The following is a 17,219-nucleotide window of genomic DNA, read 5'->3' as shown; positions in this document are numbered from 1 at the left end:
CTATATAACAGTTTGACTGCTCTTCGTCCGATTATTGACTGCTGTTCATCCGATTATAAATCAGTTTGACTGCTCTTCATCCTTTTATAAAGCAGTTTGACTGCTCTTCATCCTCTTTTAAATCAGTTTGACTGCTCTTCATCCTCTTATAAATCAGTTTGACTGCTCTTCGTCCTCTTATAAAACTGTTTGACTGCTCTTAATCGTTTTATAAAGCAGTTTGACTGCTCTTCATCCTCTTATAAAGCAGTTTGACTGCTCTTCATCCTCATATAAACCAGTTTGACTGCGCTTCATCCTCCTATAGAACAGTTTGACTGCTCTTCATCCTCTTATAAAGCAGTTTGACTGCTCTTCATCCTCTTATAAATCAGTTTGACTGCTCTTCGTCCGATTATAAATCAGTTTGACTGCGGTTCATCCGCTTATAAAACAGTTTGACTGCTCTTCATCCTTTTATAAATCAGTTTGACTGCTCTTCGTCCGATTATAAATCAGTTTGACTGCTCTTCGTCTGCTTATAAAACAGTTTGACTGCTCTTCATCCTTTTATAAAGCAGTTTGACTGCTCTTCATCCTCTTATAAATCAGTTTTACTGCTCTTCGTCCTCTTATAAAACAGTTTGACTGCTCTTCATCCTTTTATAAAGCAGTTTGACTGCTCTTCATCCTCTTATAAATCAATTTGACTGCTCTTCATCCTCTTATAAAACCGTTTGAATGCTCTTCGTCCGATTATAAATCAGTTTGACTGCTCTTCGTCCGATTATAAATCAGTTTGACTGCTCTTCGTCCGCTTATAAAACAGTTTGACTGCTCTTTATCCTTTTATAAAGCAGTTTGACTGCTCTTCGTCCGCTTATAAAACAGTTTGACTGCTCTTCATCCTCTTATAAATCAGTTTGACTGCTCTTCATCCTCTTATAAATCAGTTTGACTGCTCTTCATCCTCTTATAAAACAGTTTGACTGCTCTTCATCGTTTTATAAAGCAGTTTCACTGCTCTTCATCCTCTTATAAATCAGTTTGACTGCTCTTCATCCTCTTATAAATCAGTTTGACTGCTCTTCGTCTGCTTATAAAACAGTTTGACTGCTCTTCATCCTTTTATAAAGCAGTTTGACTGCTCTTCATCCTCTTATAAATCAGTTTGACTGCTCTTCATCCTCTTATAAAACAGTTTGACTGCTCTTCAACCTCTTGTAAAACAGGTTGACTGCACTTCATCCTCTTGTAAACCAGTCTGACTGCTCTACATCCTCGTGTAAAACAGTTTGACTGCGCTTCATCCTCCTATAGAACAGTTTGGCTGCTCTTCGTCCGATTATTGACTGCTCTTCGTCCGTTTATAAATCAGTTTGACTGCTCTTCATCCTTTTATAAAGCAGTTTGACTGCTCTTCATCCTCTTATAAATCAGTTTGACTGCTCTTCATCCTCTTATAAATCAGTTTGACTGCTCTTCATCCGATTATAATTCAGTTTGACTGCTCTTCGTCCTCCTATATAACAGTTTGACTGCTCTTCGTCCGATTATTGACTGCTGTTCATCCTATTATAAATCAGTTTGACTGCTCTTCATCCTTTTATAAAGCAGTTTGACTGCTCTTCATCCTCTTTTAAATCAGTTTGACTGCTCTTCATCCTCTTATAAATCAGTTCGACTGCTCTTTGTCCTCTTATAAAACAGTTTGACTGCTCTTCATCGTTTTATAAAGCAGTTTGACTGCTCTTCATCCTCTTATAAAGCAGTTTGACTGCTCTTCATCCTCATATAAACCAGTTTGATTGCGCTTCATCCTCCTATAGAACAGTTTGACTGCTCTTCGTCCTATTATAAATCAGTTTGACTGCTCTTCGTCCGATTATAAATCAGTTTGACTGCTCTTCGTCCGCTTATAAAACAGTTTGACTGCTCTTTATCCTTTTATAAAGCAGTTTGACTGCTCTTCATCCTCCTATAAATCAGTTTGACTGCTCTTCATCCTCTTATAAAACAGTTTGACTGCTCTTCAACCTCTTGTAAAACAGGTTGACTGCTCTTCATCCTCTTTTAAACCAGTCTGACTGCTCTACATCCTCGTGTAAAACAGTTTGACTGCGCTTCATCCTCCTATATAACAGTTTGACTGCTCTTCGTCCGATTATTGACTGCTGTTCGTCCGATTATAAATCAGTTTGACTGCTCTTCATCCTTTTATAAAGCAGTTTGACTGCTCTTCATCCTCTTTTAAATCAGTTTGACTGCTCTTTATCCTCTTATAAAACAGTTTGACTGCTCTTCGTCCTCTTATAAAACAGTTTGACTGCTCTTCATCGTTTTATAAAGCAGTTTGACTGCTCTTCATCCTCTTATAAATCAGTTTGACTGCTCTTCGTCCGATTATAAATCAGGTTGACTGCTGTTCATCCTATTATAAATCAGTTTGACTGCTCTTCATCCTTTTATAAAGCAGTTTGACTGCTCTTCATCCTCTTTTAAATCAGTTTGACTGCTCTTCATCCTCTTATAAATCAGTTCGACTGCTCTTCGTCCTCTTATAAAACAGTTTGACTGCTCTTCATCGTTTTATAAAGCAGTTTGACTGCTCTTCATCCTCTTATAAAGCAGTTTGACTGCTCTTCATCCTCATATAAACCAGTTTGATTGCGCTTCATCCTCCTATAGAACAGTTTGACTGCTCTTCGTCCTATTATAAATCAGTTTGACTGCTCTTCGTCCGATTATAAATCAGTTTGACTGCTCTTCGTCCGCTTATAAAACAGTTTGACTGCTCTTTATCCTTTTATAAAGCAGTTTGACTGCTCTTCATCCTCCTATAAATCAGTTTGACTGCTCTTCATCCTCTTATAAAACAGTTTGACTGCTCTTCAACCTCTTGTAAAACAGGTTGACTGCTCTTCATCCTCTTGTAAACCAGTCTGACTGCTCTACATCCTCGTGTAAAACAGTTTGACTGCGCTTCATCCTCCTATAGAACAGTTTGGCTGCTCTTCGTCCGATTATTGACTGCTCTTCGTCCGTTTATAAATCAGTTTGACTGCTCTTCATCCGATTATAATTCAGTTTGACTGCTCTTCGTCCTCCTATATAACAGTTTGACTGCTCTTCGTCCGATTATTGACTGCTGTTCATCCGATTATAAATCAGTTTGACTGCTCTTCATCCTTTTATAAAGCAGTTTGACTGCTCTTCATCCTCTTTTAAATCAGTTTGACTGCTGTTCATCCTCTTATAAATCAGTTTGACTGCTCTTCGTCCTCTTATAAAACTGTTTGACTGCTCTTAATCGTTTTATAAAGCAGTTTGACTGCTCTTCATCCTCTTATAAAGCAGTTTGACTGCTCTTCATCCTCATATAAACCAGTTTGACTGCGCTTCATCCTCCTATAGAACAGTTTGACTGCTCTTCATCCTCTCATAAAGCAGTTTGACTGCTCTTCATCCTCTTATAAATCAGTTTGACTGCTCTTCGTCCGATTATAAATCAGTTTGACTGCGGTTCATCCGCTTATAAAACAGTTTGACTGCTCTTCATCCTTTTATAAATCAGTTTGACTGCTCTTCGTCCGATTATAAATCAGTTTGACTGCTCTTCGTCTGCTTATAAAACAGTTTGACTGCTCTTCATCCTTTTATAAAGCAGTTTGACTGCTCTTCATCCTCTTATAAATCAGTTTTACTGCTCTTCGTCCTCTTATAAAACAGTTTGACTGCTCTTCATCCTTTTATAAAGCAGTTTGACTGCTCTTCATCCTCTTATAAATCAATTTGACTGCTCTTCATCCTCTTATAAAACCGTTTGAATGCTCTTCGTCCGATTATAAATCAGTTTGACTGCTCTTCGTCCGATTATAAATCAGTTTGACTGCTCTTCGTCCGCTTATAAAACAGTTTGACTGCTCTTTATCCTTTTATAAAGAAGTTTGACTGCTCTTCGTCCGCTTATAAAACAGTTTGACTGCTCTTCATCCTCTTATAAATCAGTTTGACTGCTCTTCATCCTCTTATAAATCAGTTTGACTGCTCTTCATCCTCTTATAAAACAGTTTGACTGCTCTTCATCGTTTTATAAAGCAGTTTCACTGCTCTTCATCCTCTTATAAATCAGTTTGACTGCTCTTCATCCTCTTATAAATCAGTTTGACTGCTCTTCGTCTGCTTATAAAACAGTTTGACTGCTCTTCATCCTTTTATAAAGCAGTTTGACTGCTCTTCATCCTCTTATAAATCAGTTTGACTGCTCTACATCCTCGTGTAAAACAGTTTGACTGCGCTTCATCCTCCTATAGAACAGTTTGGCTGCTCTTCGTCCGATTATTGACTGCTCTTCGTCCGTTTATAAATCAGTTTGACTGCTCTTCATCCTTTTATAAAGCAGTTTGACTGCTCTTCATCCTCTTATAAATCAGTTTGACTGCTCTTCATCCTCTTATAAATCAGTTTGACTGCTCTTCATCCGATTATAATTCAGTTTGACTGCTCTTCGTCCTCCTATATAACAGTTTGACTGCTCTTCGTCAGATTATTGACTGCTGTTCATCCTATTATAAATCAGTTTGACTGCTCTTCATCCTTTTATAAAGCAGTTTGACTGCTCTTCATCCTCTTTTAAATCAGTTTGACTGCTCTTCATCCTCTTATAAATCAGTTTGACTGCTCTTCATCCTCTTATAAATCAGTTTGACTGCTCTTCATCCTCTTATAAAACAGGTTGACTGCTCTTCATCCTCTTGTAAACCAGTCTGACTGCTCTACATCCTCGTGTAAAACAGTTTGACTGCTCTTCATCCTCCTATAAATCAGTTTGACTGCTCTTCATCCTCTTATAAAACAGTTTGACTGCTCTTCAACCTCTTGTAAAACAGGTTGACTGCTCTTCATCCTCTTGTAAACCAGTCTGACTGCTCTACATCCTCGTGTAAAACAGTTTGACTGCGCTTCATCCTCCTATATAACAGATTGACTGCTCTTCGTCCGATTACTGACTGCTGTCGGTCCGATTATAAATCAGTTTGACTGCTCTTCATCCTTTTATAAAGCAGTTTGACTGCTCTTCATCCTCTATTAAATCAGTTTGACTGCTCTTTATCCTCTTATAAAACAGTTTGACTGCTCTTCGTCCTCTTATAAAACAGTTTGACTGCTCTTCATCGTTTTATAAAGCAGTTTGACTGCTCTTCATCCTCTTATAAATCAGTTTGACTGCTCTTCGTCCGATTATAAATCAGGTTGACTGCTCTTCGTCCGCTTATATAACAGTTTGACTGCTCTTCATCCTTTTATAAATCAGTTTGACTGCTCTTCGTCCGATTATAAATCAGTTTGACTGCTCTTCGTCTGCTTATAAAACAGTTTGACTGCTCTTCATCCTTTTATAAAGCAGTTTGACTGCTCTTCATCCTCTTATAAATCAGTTTGACTGCTCTTCATCCTCTTATAAAACAGTTTGACTGCTCTTCAACCTCTTGTAAAACAGGTTGACTGCTCTTCATCCTCTTGTAAACCAGTCTGACTGCTCTACATCCTCGTGTAAAACAGTTTGACTGCGCTTCATCCTCCTATAGAACAGTTTGGCTGCTCTTCGTCCGATTATTGACTGCTCTTCGTCCGTTTATAAATCAGTTTGACTGCTCTTCATCCGATTATAATTCAGTTTGACTGCTCTTCGTCCTCCTATATAACAGTTTGACTGCTCTTCGTCCGATTATTGACTGCTGTTCATCCGATTATAAATCAGTTTGACTGCTCTTCATCCTTTTATAAAGCAGTTTGACTGCTCTTCATCCTCTTTTAAATCAGTTTGACTGCTCTTCATCCTCTTATAAATCAGTTTGACTGCTCTTCGTCCTCTTATAAAACTGTTTGACTGCTCTTAATCGTTTTATAAAGCAGTTTGACTGCTCTTCATCCTCTTATAAAGCAGTTTGACTGCTCTTCATCCTCATATAAACCAGTTTGACTGCGCTTCATCCTCCTATAGAACAGTTTGACTGCTCTTCATCCTCTTATAAAGCAGTTTGACTGCTCTTCATCCTCTTATAAATCAGTTTGACTGCTCTTCGTCCGATTATAAATCAGTTTGACTGCGGTTCATCCGCTTATAAAACAGTTTGACTGCTCTTCATCCTTTTATAAATCAGTTTGACTGCTCTTCGTCCGATTATAAATCAGTTTGACTGCTCTTCGTCTGCTTATAAAACAGTTTGACTGCTCTTCATCCTTTTATAAAGCAGTTTGACTGCTCTTCAACCTCTTATAAAACAGTTTGACTGCTCTTCATCCTTTTATAAAGCAGTTTGACTGCTCTTCATCCTCTTATAAATCAATTTGACTGCTCTTCATCCTCTTATAAAACCGTTTGAATGCTCTTCGTCCGATTATAAATCAGTTTGACTGCTCTTCGTCCGATTATAAATCAGTTTGACTGCTCTTCGTCCGCTTATAAAACAGTTTGACTGCTCTTTATCATTTTATAAAGCAGTTTGACTGCTCTTCGTCCGCTTATAAAACAGTTTGACTGCTCTTCATCCTCTTATAAATCAGTTTGACTGCTCTTCATCCTCTTATAAATCAGTTTGACTGCTCTTCATCCTCTTATAAAACAGTTTGACTGCTCTTCATCGTTTTATAAAGCAGTTTCACTGCTCTTCATCCTCTTATAAATCAGTTTGACTGCTCTTCATCCTCCTATAAATCAGTTTGACTGCTCTTCATCCTCTTATATAACAGTTTGACTGCTCTTCGTCCGATTATTGACTGCTGTTCGTCCGATTATAAATCAGTTTGACTGCTCTTCATCCTTTTATAAAGCAGTTTGACTGCTCTTCATCCTCTTATAAATCAGTTTGACTGCTCTTCATCCTCTTATAAAACAGTTTGACTGCTCTTCGTCCTCTTATAAAACAGTTTGACTGCTCTTCATCGTTTTATAAAGCAGTTTGACTGCTCTTCATCCTCTTATAAATCAGTTTGACTGCTCTTCGTCCGATTATAAATCAGGTTGACTGCTCTTCGTCCGCTTATATAACAGTTTGACTGCTCTTCATCCTTTTATAAATCAGTTTGACTGCTCTTCGTCCGATTATAAATCAGTTTGACTGCTCTTCGTCTGCTTATAAAACAGTTTGACTGCTCTTCATCCTTTTATAAAGCAGTTTGACTGCTCTTCATCCTCTTATAAATCAGTTTGACTGTTCTTCATCCTCTTATAAAACAGTTTGACTGCTCTTCAACCTCTTGTAAAACAGGTTGACTGCTCTTCATCCTCTTGTAAACCAGTCTGACTGCTCTACATCCTCGTGTAAAACAGTTTGACTGCGCTTCATCCTCCTATAGAACAGTTTGGCTGCTCTTCGTCCGATTATTGACTGCTCTTCGTCCGTTTATAAATCAGTTTGACTGCTCTTCATCCGATTATAATTCAGTTTGACTGCTCTTCGTCCTCCTATATAACAGTTTGACTGCTCTTCGTCCGATTATTGACTGCTGTTCATCCGATTATAAATCAGTTTGACTGCTCTTCATCCTTTTATAAAGCAGTTTGACTGCTCTTCATCCTCTTTTAAATCAGTTTGACTGCTCTTCATCCTCTTATAAATCAGTTTGACTGCTCTTCGTCCTCTTATAAAACTGTTTGACTGCTCTTAATCGTTTTATAAAGCAGTTTGACTGCTCTTCATCCTCTTATAAAACAGTTTGACTGCTCTTCATCCTCATATAAACCAGTTTGACTGCGCTTCATCCTCCTATAGAACAGTTTGACTGCTCTTCATCCTCTTATAAAGCAGTTTGACTGCTCTTCATCCTCTTATAAATCAGTTTGACTGCTCTTCGTCCGATTATAAATCAGTTTGACTGCGGTTCATCCGCTTATTAATCAGTTTGACTGCTCTTCATCCTTTCATAAAGCAGTTTGACTGCTCTTCATCGTTTTATAAAGCAGTTTGACTGCTCTTCATCCTCTTATAAATCAGTTTGACTGCTCTTCGTCCGATTATAAATCAGTTTGACTGCTCTTCGTCTGCTTATAAAACAGTTTGACTGCTCTTCATCCTTTTATAAAGCAGTTTGACTGCTCTTCATCCTCTTATAAATCAGTTTGACTGCTCTTCGTCCGATTATAAATCAGGTTGACTGCTCTTCGTCCGCTTATATAACAGTTTGACTGCTCTTCATCCTTTTATAAATCAGTTTGACTGCTCTTCGTCCGATTATAAATCAGTTTGACTGCTCTTCGTCTGCTTATAAAACAGTTTGACTGCTCTTCATCCTTTTATAAAGCAGTTTGACTGCTCTTCATCCTCTTATAAATCAGTTTGACTGCTCTTCATCCTCTTATAAAACAGTTTGACTGCTCTTCAACCTCTTGTAAAACAGGTTGACTGCTCTTCATCCTCTTGTAAACCAGTCTGACTGCTCTACATCCTCGTGTAAAACAGTTTGACTGCGCTTCATCCTCCTATAGAACAGTTTGGCTGCTCTTCGTCCGATTATTGACTGCTCTTCGTCCGTTTATAAATCAGTTTGACTGCTCTTCATCCAATTATAATTCAGTTTGACTGCTCTTCGTCCTCCTATATAACAGTTTGACTGCTCTTCGTCCGATTATTGACTGCTGTTCATCCAAATTATAAATCAGTTTGACTGCTCTTCATCCTTTTATAAAGCAGTTTGACTGCTCTTCATCCTCTTTTAAATCAGTTTGACTGCTCTTCATCCTCTTATAAATCAGTTTGACTGCTCTTCGTCCTCTTATAAAACTGTTTGACTGCTCTTAATCGTTTTATAAAGCAGTTTGACTGCTCTTCGTCCGATTATAAATCAGGTTGACTGCTCTTCGTCCGCTTATATAACAGTTTGACTGCTCTTCATCCTTTTATAAATCAGTTTGACTGCTCTTCGTCCGATTATAAATCAGTTTGACTGCTCTTCGTCTGCTTATAAAACAGTTTGACTGCTCTTCATCCTTTTATAAAACAGTTTGACTGCTCTTCATCATCTTATAAATCAGTTTGACTGCTCTTCATCCTCTTATAAAACAGTGTGACTGCTCTTCAACCTATTGTAAAACAGGTTGACTGCTCTTCATCCTCTTGTAAACCAGTCTGACTGCTCTACATCCTCGTGTAAAACAGTTTGACTGCGCTTCATCCTCCTATAGAACAGTTTGGCTGCTCTTCGTCCGATTATTGACTGCTCTTCGTCCGTTTATAAATCAGTTTGACTGCTCTTCATCCGATTATAATTCAGTTTGACTGCTCTTCGTCCTCCTATATAACAGTTTAACTGCTCTTCGTCCGATTATTGACTGCTGTTCTTCCGATTATAAATCAGTTTGACTGCTCTTCGTCCGATTACAAATCAGTTTGACTGCTCTTCGTCCGATTATAAATCAGTTTGACTGCTCTTCGTCCGCTTATAAAACAGTTTGACTGCTCTTTATCCTTTTATAAAGCAGTTTGACTGCTCTTCATCCTCTTATAAATCAGTTTGACTGCTCTTCATCCTCTTATAAAACAGTTTGACTGCTCTTCAACCTCTTGTAAAACAGGTTGACTGCTCTTCATCCACTTGTAAACCAGTCTGACTGCTCTACATCCTCGTGTAAAACAGTTTGACTGCGCTTCATCCTCCTTTATAACAGTTTGACTGCTCTTCGTCCGATTATTGACTGCTCTTCATCCGATTATAAAGCAGTTTGACTGCTCTTCGTCCGATTATAAATCAGTTTGACTGCTCTTCGTCCGCTTATACAACAGTTTGACTGCTCTTTATCCTTTTATAAAGCAGTTTGACTGCTCTTCATCCTCCTATAAATCAGTTTGACTGCGCTTCATCCTCCTATATAACAGTTTGACTGCTCTTCGTCCGATTATTGACTGCTGTTCATCCGATTATAAATCAGTTTGACTGCTCTTCATCCTTTTATAAAGCAGTTTGACTGCTCTTCATCCTCTTTTAAATCAGTTTGACTGCTCTTCATCCTCTTATAAAACAGTTTGACTGCTCTTCGTCTTCTTATAAAACAGTTTGACTGCTCTTCATCGTTTTATAAAGCAGTTTGACTGCTCTTCATCCTCTTATAAAGCAGTTTGACTGCTCTTCATCCTCATATAAACCAGTTTGATTGCGCTTCATCCTCCTATAGAACAGTTTGACTGCTCTTCATCCTCTTATAAAGCAGTTTGACTGCTCTTCATCCTCTTATAAATCAGTTTGACTGCTCTTCCTCCGATTATAAATCAGTTTGACTGCTCTTCGTATGCTTATAAAACAGTTTGACTGCTCTTCATCCTTTTATAAAGCAGTTTGACTGCTCTTCATCTTCTTATAAATCAGTTTGACTGCTCTTCATCCTCTTATAAAACAGTTTGACTGCTCTTCAACCTCTTGTAAAACAGGTTGACTGCTCTTCATCCTCTTGTAAACCAGTCTGACTGCTCTACCTCCTCGTGTAAAACAGTTTGACTGCGCTTCATCCTCCTATAGAACAGTTTGGCTGCTCTTCGTCCGATTATTGACTTCTCTTCGTCCGTTTATAAATCAGTTTGACTGCTCTTCATCATTTTATAAAGCAGTTTGACTGCTCTTCATCCTCTTATAAATCAGTTTGACTGCTCTTCATCCTCTTATAAATAAGTTTGACTGCTCTTCATCCTCTTATAAAACAGTTTGACTGCTCTTCATCGTTTTATAAAGCAGTTTCACTGCTCTTCATCCTCTTATAAATCAGTTTGACTGCTCTTCATCCTCTTATAAATCAGTTTGACTGCTCTTCGTCCTCTTATAAAACAGTTTGACTGCTCTTCAACCTCTTGTAAAACAGGTTGACTGCTCTTCATCCTCTTGTAAACCAGTCTGACTGCTCTACCTCCTCGTGTAAAACAGTTTGACTGCGCTTCATCCTCCTATAGAACAGTTTGGCTGCTCTTCGTCCGATTATTGACTTCTCTTCGTCCGTTTATAAATCAGTTTGACTGCTCTTCATCATTTTATAAAGCAGTTTGACTGCTCTTCATCCTCTTATAAATCAGTTTGACTGCTCTTCATCCTCTTATAAATAAGTTTGACTGCTCTTCATCCTCTTATAAAACAGTTTGACTGCTCTTCATCCTTTTATAAAGCAGTTTGACTGCTCTTCATCCTCTTATAAATCAGTTTGACTGCTCTTCATCCTCTTATAAATCAGTTTGACTGCTCTTCATCCGATTATAATTCAGTTTGACTGCTCTTCGTCCTCCTATATAACAGTTTGACTGCTCTTCGTCCGATTATTGACTGCTGTTCATCCGATTATAAATCAGTTTGACTGCTCTTCATCCTTTTATAAAGCAGTTTGACTGCTCTTCATCCTTTTATAAAGCAGTTTGACTGCTCTTCATCCTCTTTTAAATCAGTTTGACTGCTCTTCATCCTCTTATAAATCAGTTTGACTGCTCTTCGTCCTCTTATAAAACTGTTTGACTGCTCTTAATCGTTTTATAAAGCAGTTTGACTGCTCTTCATCCTCATATAAACCAGTTTGATTGCGCTTCATCCTCCTATAGAACAGTTTGACTGCTCTTCGTCCTATTATAAATCAGTTTGACTGCTCTTCGTCCGATTATAAATCAGTTTGACTGCTCTTCGTCCGCTTATAAAACAGTTTGACTGCTCTTTATCCTTTTATAAAGCAGTTTGACTGCTCTTCATCCTCCTATAAATCAGTTTGACTGCTCTTCATCCTCTTATAAAACAGTTTGACTGCTCTTCAACCTCTTGTAAAACAGGTTGACTGCTCTTCATCCTCTTGTAAACCAGTCTGACTGCTCTACATCCTCGTGTAAAACAGTTTGACTGCGCTTCATCCTCCTATAGAACAGTTTGGCTGCTCTTCGTCCGATTATTGACTGCTCTTCGTCCGTTTATAAATCAGTTTGACTGCTCTTCATCCGATTATAATTCAGTTTGACTGCTCTTCGTCCTCCTATATAACAGTTTGACTGCTCTTCGTCCGATTATTGACTGCTGTTCATCCGATTATAAATCAGTTTGACTGCTCTTCATCCTTTTATAAAGCAGTTTGACTGCTCTTCATCCTCTTTTAAATCAGTTTGACTGCTCTTCATCCTCTTATAAATCAGTTAGACTGCTCTTCGTCCTCTTATAAAACAGTTTGACTGCTCTTCATCGTTTTATAAAGCAGTTTGACTGCTCTTCATCCTCTTATAAAGCAGTTTGACTGCTCTTCATCCTCATATAAACCAGTTTGACTGCGTTTCATCCTCCTATAGAACAGTTTGACTGCTCTTCATCCTCTTATAAAGCAGTTTGACTGCTCTTCATCCTCTTATAAATCAGTTTGACTGCTCTTCGTCCGATTATAAATCAGTTTGACTGCGGTTCATCCGCTTATAAAACAGTTTGACTGCTCTTCATCCTTTTATAAATCAGTTTGACTGCTCTTCGTCCGATTATAAATCAGTTTGACTGCTCTTCGTCTGCTTATAAAACAGTTTGACTGCTCTTCATCCTTTTATAAAGCAGTTTGACTGCTCTTCATCCTCTTATAAATCAGTTTGACTGCTCTTCATCCTCTTATAAAACAGTTTGACTGCTCTTCAACCTCTTGTAAAACAGGTTGACTGCTCTTCGTACTCTTGTAAACCAATCTGACTGCTCTACATCCTCGTGTAAAACAGTTTGACTGCGCTTCATCCTCCTATAGAACAGTTTGGCTGCTCTTCGTCCGATTATTGACTGCTCTTCGTCCGTTTATAAATCAGTTTCACTGCTCTTCATCCTCTTATAAATCAGTTTGACTGCTCTTCATCCTCTTATAAATCAGTTTTACTGCTCTTCGTCCTCTTATAAAACAGTTTGACTGCTCTTCATCCTTTTATAAAGCAGTTTGACTGCTCTTCATCCTCTTATAAATCAATTTGACTGCTCTTCATCCTCTTATAAAACCGTTTGAATGCTCTTCGTCCGATTATAAATCAATTTGACTGCTCTTCGTCCGATTATAAATCAGTTTGACTGCTCTTCGTCCGCTTATAAAACAGTGTGACTGCTCTTTATCCTTTTATAAAGCAGTTTGACTGCTCTTCGTCCGCTTATAAAACAGTTTGACTGCTCTTCATCCTCTTATAAATCAGTTTGACTGCTCTTCATCCTCTTATAAATCAGTTTGACTGCTCTTCATCCTCTTATAAAACAGTTTGACTGCTCTTCATCGTTTTATAAAGCAGTTTCACTGCTCTTCATCCTCTTATAAATCAGTTTGACTGCTCTTCATCCTCTTATAAATCAGTTTGACTGCTCTTCGTCTGCTTATAAAACAGTTTGACTGCTCTTCATCCTTTTATAAAGCAGTTTGACTGCTCTTCATCCTCTTATAAATCAGTTTGACTGCTCTTCATCCTCTTATAAAACAGTTTGACTGCTCTTCAACCTCTTTTAAAACAGGTTGACTGCTCTTCATCCTCTTGTAAACCAGTCTGACTGCTCTACATCCTCGTGTAAAACAGTTTGACTGCGCTTCATCCTCCTATAGAACAGTTTGGCTGCTCTTCGTCCGATTATTGACTGCTCTTCGTCCGTTTATAAATCAGTTTGACTGCTCTTCATCCGATTATAATTCAGTTTGACTGCTCTTCGTCCTCCTATATAACAGTTCGACTGCTCTTCGTCCGATTATTGACTGCTGTACATCCGATTAAAAATCAATTTGACTGCTCTTCATCCTTTTATAAAGCAGTTTGACTGCTCTTCATCCTCTTTTAAATCAGTTTGACTGCTCTTCATCCTCCTACAAATCAGTTTGACTGCTCTTCGTCCTCTTATAAAACAGTTTGACTGCTCTTCATCGTTTTATAAAGCAGTTTGACTGCTCTTCATCCTCTTATAAAGCAGTTTGACTGCTCTTCATCCTCATATAAACCAGTTTGACTGCGCTTCATCCTCCTATAGAACAGTTTGACTGCTCTTCATCCTCTTATAAAGCAGTTTGACTGCTCTTCATCCTCTTATAAATCAGTTTGACTGCTCTTCGTCCGATTATAAATCAGTTTGACTGCGGTTCATCCGCATATAAAACAGTTTGACTGCTCTTCATCCTTTTATAAATCAGTTTGACTGCTCTTCGTCCGATTATAAATCAGTTTGACTGCTCTTCGTCTGCTTATAAAACAGTTTGAGTGCTCTTCATCCTTTTATAAAGCAGTTTGACTGCTCTTCATCCTCTTATAAATCAGTTTGACTGCTCTTCATCCTCTTATAAAACAGTTTGACTGCTCTTCAACCTCTTGTAAAACAGGTTGACTGCTCTTCATACTCTTGTAAACCAATCTGACTGCTCTACATCCTACATCAGTTTTACTGCTCTTCGTCCTCTTATAAAACAGTTTGACTGCTCTTCATCCTTTTATAAAGCAGTTTGACTGCTCTTCATCCTCTTATAAATCAATTTGACTGCTCTTCATCCTCTTATAAAACCGTTTGACGGCTCTTCGTCCGATTATAAATCAGTTTGACTGCTCTTCGTCCGATTATAAATCAGTTTGACTGCTCTTCGTCCGCTTATAAAACAGTTTGACTGCTCTTTATCCTTTTATAAAACAGTTTGACTGCTCTTCGTCCGCTTATAAAACAGTTTGACTGCTCTTCATCCTCTTATAAATCAGTTTGACTGCTCTTCATCCTCTTATAAATCAGTTTGACTGCTGTTCATCCTCTTATAAAACAGTTTGACTGCTCTTTATCGTTTTATAAAGCAGTTTCACTGCTCTTCATCCTCTTATAAATCAGTTTGACTGCTCTTCATCCTCTTATAAATCAGTTTGACTGCTCTTCGTCCTCTTATAAAACAGTTTGACTGCTCTTCGTCCTCTTATAAAACAGTTTGACTGCTCTTCATCCTTTTATAAAGCAGTTTGACTGCTCTTCGTCCGATTAGAAATCAGTTTGACTGCTCTTCGTCCGATTATAAATCAGTTTGACTGCTCTTCATCCTCTTATAAAACAGTTTGACTGCTCTTCATCCTCTTATAAAGCAGTTTGACTGCTCTTCATCCTCATATAAACCAGTTTGACTGCGCTTCATCCTCCTATAGAACAGTTTGACTGCTCTTCATCCTCTTATAAAGCAGTTTGACTGCTCTTCATCCTCTTATAAATCAGTTTGACTGCTCTTCGTCCGATTATAAATCAGTTTGACTGCGGTTCATCCGCTTATAAAACAGTTTGACTGCTCTTCATCCTTTTATAAATCAGTTTGACTGCTCTTCGTCCGATTATAAATCAGTTTGACTGCTCTTCGTCTGCTTATAAAACAGTTTGAGTGCTCTTCATCCTTTTATAAAGCAGTTTGACTGCTCTTCATCCTCTTATAAATCAGTTTGACTGCTCTTCATCCTCTTATAAAACAGTTTGACTGCTCTTCAACCTCTTGTAAAACAGGTTGACTGCTCTTCATACTCTTGTAAACCAATCTGACTGCTCTACATCCTACATCAGTTTTACTGCTCTTCGTCCTCTTATAAAACAGTTTGACTGCTCTTCATCCTTTTATAAAGCAGTTTGACTGCTCTTCATCCTCTTATAAATCAATTTGACTGCTCTTCATCCTCTTATAAAACCGTTTGACGGCTCTTCGTCCGATTATAAATCAGTTTGACTGCTCTTCGTCCGATTATAAATCAGTTTGACTGCTCTTCGTCCGCTTATAAAACAGTTTGACTGCTCTTTATCCTTTTATAAAACAGTTTGACTGCTCTTCGTCCGCTTATAAAACAGTTTGACTGCTCTTCATCCTCTTATAAATCAGTTTGACTGCTCTTCATCCTCTTATAAATCAGTTTGACTGCTGTTCATCCTCTTATAAAACAGTTTGACTGCTCTTTATCGTTTTATAAAGCAGTTTCACTGCTCTTCATCCTTTTATAAAGCAGTTTGACTGCTCTTCGTCCGATTAGAAATCAGTTTGACTGCTCTTCGTCCGATTATAAATCAGTTTGACTGCTCTTCATCCTCTTATAAAACAGTTTGACTGCTCTTCATCCTTTTATAAAGCAGTTTGACTGCTCTTCATCCTCTTATAAATCAATTTGACTGCTCTTCGTCCTCTTATAAAACAGTTTGACTGCTCTTCATCCTTTTATAAAGCAGTTTGACTGCTCTTCGTCCGATTACAAATCAGTTTGACTGCTCTTCGTCCGATTATAAATCAGTTTGACTGCTCTTCGTCCGCTTATAAAACAGTTTGACTGCTCTTTATCCTTTTATAAAGCAGTTTGACTGCTCTTCATCCTCTTATAAATCAGTTTGACTGCTCTTCATCCTCTTATAAAACAGTTTGACTGCTCTTCAACCTCTTGTAAAACAGGTTGACTGCTCTTCATCCACTTGTAAACCAGTCTGACTGCTCTACATCCTCGTGTAAAACAGTTTGACTGCGCTTCATCCTCCTATATAACAGTTTGACTGCTCTTCGTCCGATTATTGACTGCTCTTCATCCGATTATAAATCAGTTTGACTGCTCTTCGTCCGATTATAAATCAGTTTGACTGCTCTTTGTCCTCTTATAAAACAGTTTGACTGCTCTTCATCGTTTTATAAAGCAGTTTGACTGCTCTTCATCCTCTTATAAAGCAGTTTGACTGCTCTTCATCCTCATATAAACCAGTTTGATTGCGCTTCATCCTCCTATAGAACAGTTTGACTGCTCTTCGTCCTATTATAAATCAGTTTGACTGCTCTTCGTCCGATTATAAATCAGTTTGACTGCTCTTCGTCCGCTTATAAAACAGTTTGACTGCTCTTTATCCTTTTATAAAGCAGTTTGACTGCTCTTCATCCTCTTATAAAGCAGTTTGACTGCTCTTCATCCTCTTATAAATCAGTTTGACTGCTCTTCGTCCGATTATAAATCAGTTTGACTGCTCTTCGTATGCTTATAAAACAGTTTGACTGCTCTTCATCCTTTTATAAAGCAGTTTGACTGCTCTTCATCTTCTTATAAATCAGTTTGACTGCTCTTCATCCTCTTATAAAACAGTTTGACTGCTCTTCAACCTCTTGTAAAACAGGTTGACTGCTCTTCATCCTCTTGTAAACCAGTCTGACTGCTCTACCTTCTCGTGTAAAACAGTTTGACTGCGCTTCATCCTCCTATAGAACAGTTTGGCTGCTCTTCGTCCGATTATTGACTGCTCTTCGTCCGTTTATAAATCAGTTT

Source organism: Lampris incognitus, chromosome 12 (assembly GCF_029633865.1).
Source record: "Lampris incognitus isolate fLamInc1 chromosome 12, fLamInc1.hap2, whole genome shotgun sequence".
NCBI lineage: Eukaryota > Metazoa > Chordata > Actinopteri > Lampriformes > Lampridae > Lampris > Lampris incognitus.
Note: the sequence above shows the minus strand (reverse complement) of the source record.